The sequence below is a fragment of the Homalodisca vitripennis genome, chromosome 3, assembly GCF_021130785.1.
Source record: "Homalodisca vitripennis isolate AUS2020 chromosome 3, UT_GWSS_2.1, whole genome shotgun sequence".
Taxonomy (NCBI): Eukaryota; Metazoa; Arthropoda; class Insecta; order Hemiptera; family Cicadellidae; genus Homalodisca; species Homalodisca vitripennis.
The window spans coordinates 12,154,757-12,161,456 of record NC_060209.1 but is presented as its reverse complement, the minus strand read 5'-3'; positions in this window follow the sequence as shown (position 1 = coordinate 12,161,456).

The following is a 6,700-nucleotide window of genomic DNA, read 5'->3' as shown; positions in this document are numbered from 1 at the left end:
TAAATAAACTTGGAAACTTTGATATGTAAATGGAATGATGATTTAATTCACTGTGTCACAAGTGTAAAAAGAAAACGAAAAATATAGATTCAAAAATCGTTCAAACTCAAAATGGATTGTATAGAATTGCTGCAAAAATGTTCAAAATGTAAGACAAACAAGAGTAAGTTTATAAAGAATCCAAATCCAAAAAAAACCTGCTAAGCAAGAATTGAAGACTAAAGATGAGATAGAGATTGAAGCTCGAGAAATTCATGCACCAGTACGAAAAAAGTTTAAAAAAGAGAAAAATTATAACATTAGGAATTGACGATTTATGGCAGCAGATTTAGTTATATGTCTAACTATTCAGATCAAAATGATGGATTTAAGTATATGTTAAATGTTATTGATACTTTCTCAAAATATGCTTGGTCAAGAGCTATCAAAAGAAAAAAAAAACGGCAAGGATATTTCAAAAGCTTTCGAAGATATAGTAAAAGATAGCCATAAGGATAAATCACAAACCTCCTAACCTACTTCATACAGATAAGGGTTTAGAGTTTAAAAAATAAAGAATATTAACGATGTTTTGAGGAAATACAACATTAAGATTTATCATACTGAAAACGAAGAGAAATCAAGTATTGTAGAGAGATATAACAGAACTCAAAATGAGAGAATGAAAGTAATTTTTGAGATTAATAAAAACTTTTTTTTTTTTTTTTTTTTTTTTAAAATTTAAATGGATCGATATTCTTCAAAAAATCGTAAACAATTATAACGATACAGTTCACAGCACAATCAAAATGAAACCGAAAGACGTAGATAGGATGCAGAAAAGGAGTTATTAGAGACCGTTTTCAAGTATGTTCCACCTGAAATTCACACGAAAACTAAATTTAAAGTCAATGATCATGTAAGAATTGTTAGTAAAAAACAAACATTTTCGAACAAATATAAGAACAATTGGTCAAGAGAAATCTTTGTGATTTATCAAATTAATAACACAGATCCTGGTAACTTATAGTATAAAAGATTTAAATAATGAAGAAATAACCGGAAAGTTTTATGAATATGAATTGAAGAAGTTCAAAAACTGTAATATAAATTTTCTATATATAAATGGCGCATCAAAAGAAATGTACAAAGTGCAAAGAATTTAAAGATTTAAATGAATTTTATAAAGATAAAAATAGGAAAGATGGAATGCATTATAATTGCAAAGATTGTGAAAGGGAATATCATAAAGAATTATATGATAAAAATAGAAAAATTAACTTTGGAAGATAAAGAATGTCCTTAAATGTAAAGAAACTAAAAAAATTTCAGAGTTTAATAGTAGATCACTATAGTAGAGATAAGAAAGACTCATATTGTAAAGATTGTGTAAAGAAGAATCACCATAGATTATATTATGAAGATACTCAATGTGAATGTGGAAGAACTATAAAATGGTTAAATAATTATCAAAAAAACATTTACAAACAAAATATATCACAATTCAAGAGTTTAACATTTTCATCGTGTAATAATTTTTTTCTATATAAATGGAGTCTCAAAAGAAATGTACAAAGTGTCCAAGAAGAGAAATAGAAAAGACTGTTATTGTAAGGAATTATATGATAAAATGGACAAATTAACTTTAGAAAGAAAAAAAGTGTTACTTTTTGTAAAGAAATTAAAAATATTTTCCTGAATTTAATAACTGGCAGTATAGTAAAGATAGAAAAGATGCTTTTTGCAAAGATTGTGCTAAAAAAATTTTCAGCGAAAGTTATAAAAACGAAATGCCTTGTGAATATGAAAAAAAAATTCTACGATGGTTACCTAGTTATGCTAAACATTTACAAACAAAATATAATAAATCGAGAGTTTTTAGTAAAATTTAGAAAACATTTTCATCGTGTAATTTAGATATTCTATAAATCAGTCGAGATTCTGCCATATTTGTAGTAAAATGATTTCCGTTGTATAAAATATTCAAAGATTCTTTAATTTGGTTATACAGATTGATAGAATTTGGTTCGTCATCAATGAACAAAATCTCTAATTCAGGATAATATATTTTAGATGTTTTAATCGGTTTGGTATTACTCGTTTGTCTGAGCTCTGATAAACGTAATAAGGCCATTCCCACATGTGATTTCTTCTTAATTAACACAAAAACATGGTGTTTTTTCTTATCAAAAATCTTTACATACCAATATCTCTCTTTTCATTAATTCCATTCGCAATTCTTGATTCTCTATTTTCAATGATTTCATTTTGACCTGAAATTTGTAACTGTTTTATTTCATCTTTTAACTGCTTATTTTCGTTTTCAAGTTTGTACACACCAAATTTACGAATACTTGGTAAAACTTCTTCTAAAACCCAATCTTGAAACATTTCTGCTATTTTCATTTTAGATTTCAAGATTAAAGAATATATGCCTGCTTCATTTATGAAAAAAAGTGTTTTTTTGAAAGTTTGAAGGCGGGGGCGAATCACCCCTACCTTCAGAATGTATGTTTTCGAAGCTTTTTTTATATTTTTCTTTGACATGTTCTTTAATTGCTTTCTTCGTATCTTTATAATTCTAACACCTCTACAACATCTTTCGCCTTAAACCAAAATTCATTATTTTCGTCAACAAATGTTAAATTTCTTTATTATTGAATTTGAGTAGATTCACAACTGACTCCATTTAGATAGAAAAGAAATTTAACTAGTAATTTTTATTTCGAGAATAAAGGCCAGATTCATTAACGAAAATAGTGTCAGGATGAAGATTTTGAAAGGGTCTATGGCATAGACTCTTGTAATTTATATATTTAAAGGCTATTTTCTCGTCATTATCAATATTATTTATGATAGCTTGTCTAGTATTTTTCATATTGTAAAATTTCTTCTGCAACATCTTTAGCCTTAAACCAAAATTTCATTATTTTCGTCAACAATCGTGCAAAATGTCTTTATTATTGAATGTAAGTTGATTATTCAGTAGGTCTACAACTGACTCCATTTAGATAGAAAAGAAATTTAACTAGTAATTTTTATTTCAGTATAAAGTCCAGATTCATTGATAAAAACAGGGTCAGGATGAAGATTGTTAAGGGGCCATTCGAATAGCCCCTTGTTTTTTAAGTAAAAATATTGAATTTTGTCATCATCATCAACTCATTTTTATTCCTTTTTTCAATCTTAAATATATTGTTGTTTTAACTCTCATTATTTAATAAATTTTTTCCCTCAGAGTCTTGTATAGTTAGAACGATTTTTTGAATTCTTTTCATATTTTTTATCTAATTGGAATATAAATTCGATTTCATATCGGTTTTTCACTGATTTTTGATCCATAAGCAACATTTGGGAAAAATGTGTACAAAATTTAAGATTCTTTGTGTAAGTGGTTCGGTATGATTTTCAAAACTAGGTTCAACGAGATACAATGTACTTCAATTACATCAAACGGTCTAAATTTTGGCGTTTTATTTCCTAAATATACCTGATTTGGCTCAATAGTTTTCTTGAACAAACCCTAATAAATCTACAATAATTGCTGAAAACATTATTCTTACTGGTTCAGATTTATATTTGAATTTTATAGAGAGATAATTTTTTTGCATTTCAAACTATTGTTTTTCGTCAAAGTTTTAAAGATTTTATCTGATTTGTTTGAATGTTTTCAGATAAATTTTTAAGGAATTTTTTTATTATGATCGAAAGTATAATATCCTTTGTTTAAACCATAATATTTTGTTACGTTTCTTCTCACTAAATCCTATACAATAAGGAGAACTTTCACTAATATTTATTACAAATAATTATCAGAATAAAAGCCGCTTAAACCGATAAAATAATTTGAATTCTTCCTCTAAGTGTATAGGATGTTCCAAGTTTAAAAACTAATTTAGAGCTTTCTGAAGTCAACTTGAACAGCTTCATTTTCGCAAGCGTTGCTTCAAGATGAAAATCTTCTATTTAAATGGAGAAATTTTTAAAGCAAAAAGATCAGATAAAACTTCAAACGTTTGAAGAAAATAAGAAAGATCAACCAATCAGATTTGTTAATTGTTGGTTCAAGTGGATGTGGAAAAACAACTTTATTATTGAATTTTATCTACAATAGGTTGATTCCTTATTCCAATTTGTATGGTTTTTCTTTAAGTAAATCTTTAGAAACAAGACGCCTATAAAAAATTACAAGAAAGATTTGAAAATATTGAGAAAAACTTAAACAAAAAAATAAAATATCACATTTTTATAATGCTTCTGAGGACATAGTTCCGTTAAGCGAATGTAAACCCAATTCGTTAATCGTTTTTGATGATTGTATTTTGGAAAATCAGGGACGTACTATTAAGGAATATTTCGTAATGTTCTCGTCACAAAAACATATCTTGTATCTATCTTTTCCCAATGCTTTTCAAAGGTTGAATAAACAAGTTATAAGAAATAACCTGAATATGTTGTGTATTTTTAAGCAAGAATGATCACTATTCGAGAAAGATATTTATAACAATTATGTGGGATCTGATATGAGTTTTAACCACTTTATTGAGTTATGTGATAAAATTTGGAAGGAAGACTACGGATTTTTAACTATTAATCTAACTTTGAAGCCTAAAAAGTGGTAAATATTTGAATAAATTTTCCAATATAAACGTGTGATAATCTAGTTGTTTTCATGTTTTTACGTTCACGTTTACGTTTCGTGTTCTCGTTTTTACGTTCCACGTTCACGTTTTTACGTTTCACGTTCACGTTTTATTCGTTCCACGTGTTCGTGTTCTCGTTTCGTGTTCACGTTTCCACGTTCCACGTTTACGTTTCAAAATTTTCCTAAATAAATGGCGAACGTAACTTCAGAAGAAGCGAAAAACACTTGATCAAATCGAAAAGAAATTAATCAAAGAATTTAAAGAACAGATTCGAATGGATGAAAGAAGAACAAGAACTTATCAAAAAAATTAATCAACCTGTAACTTCTGCAATAAAAAATGTTGAGGGCAAAATTGAAAATGTTTTAAGCGATAATCAAAATTTAATGAATTTGGTTCCAGTTGTACGACAATTTGCTGATATTTCGATTCCAGAATCTGAGTTTGAATTGCCAAAATTACCATCTTCAACACCATTTAGACCTCGAATCATGAAGACTCTACCATAGTTGAAACCAATAAGTCCTGGAACAACGGATATAATAATTGGTGAAATTGGTAAAAAATTTTCTTCCTAGAGCAAAGGATGATAAATTTGGTTTGTATTGGGACAGAAAAAAGAAAAGTTTTATGATTGGAAATTACCCGTTAATTTTGAACATAATTGATATAATTATTGAAGATAAAAAACATATAAAGGAACTCAATGTTTATGGAGATTATTAACAGGCACTGATGTATCCAAAAGACGGTTTATATTCTGAAGAAGACTTGAAAAAAGTATACTGAAATTTTATGGAAATCTGATTCAATTTACAAAAATAATGATCCATCAACTAAGAAACCAAAGTCAAGTAAAGGTAAAAAATATCTCAATTTGATTAAACCAATTTGGGAAAAAAAGAATCGAAGGATCAGGTGTGAGAAAATACAGTGATAATAAGATTGAATACAGATATATCGACGATTTGACAAAACTCGATGGAATTATTAATTATATTTATGCTCAAGAAAAGGCTGGAAACAACAATTTTTTGAACGAAAAGAAAGCGATTAAAGATTTTATTTCGAACAAACTTGATGAAATGAATTGAAAAACCTGATGGAATTAAATATTTAAAACGAGTTTTGGCCGGCAATAAGTTCATCTATGATTGAGGGTAGTGGACTTTTGAATGATTTTATCAACAATTTACCTTTTGAATTACACGTACCAACTTATCAGTATCTGGGGCCTGGCACAAAACTCGAAAAAAGACTAAAAAGAGGAGATCCTGGTATAAATAAATTAGATCAAGCTGCTATGGAACACGATATTTTTTATGCAAAACATAGAGACACAAATTCCAGACATATCGCAGATAAAGTTTTGCAAGATAAGGCAATGGATAGATTTTTATCAAAAGATGCTAGTTTAGGTGAAAGATTTGTTGCGCTTCCAACAGCTGGAGCAATGTTTTTGAAGAGAAAACTAGGAATGGGAATCGAAGAGAACTTGAAATTTTAACTATATAAAATGGAGGTGAACGTAAACTTCAGCAAAAATCAGAAAGAAAAAATAAAATCCGCTTTTAAGAAGAAAATACCCGTTAGTATTCAATTTAAAATAGATCAACTAAAAAATGGCGAAGATAAGATATTTTTTAAACAAATAGACAATACAATAAACTCGAAAAACATAAGAAAAACAATAAAGGAACCAGAATAGAATTTTCTTATAATCAGTTGAAAGAACTCAAAAATGGTGGACTTTTGAAAGATTTATTAGATTTTGGAGAAAATATTCCAGTTGTTAAAAATGTTGTTCCTTATGTTCGTAAAGCTGCTCCAATCGTTAAAAAGGATGTGATTCCTATTGTTCGAAACATTTTAAATTGGTTAGATAAAGAGTTGGAAGATGTTACAGGATCTGGATTAGATGAAAAAAACTTTGAATTACGTGAAATCAAACATTGAAAAAAAAATTTAAACCTTTAACATTCGGGGAATTGGAAGAAATCTGCAAAAATATTAAACATTTTAGAGGAATCTTCATGAGAGATACATTACCTGAAAAAGTTAAGAAATTTGAATGT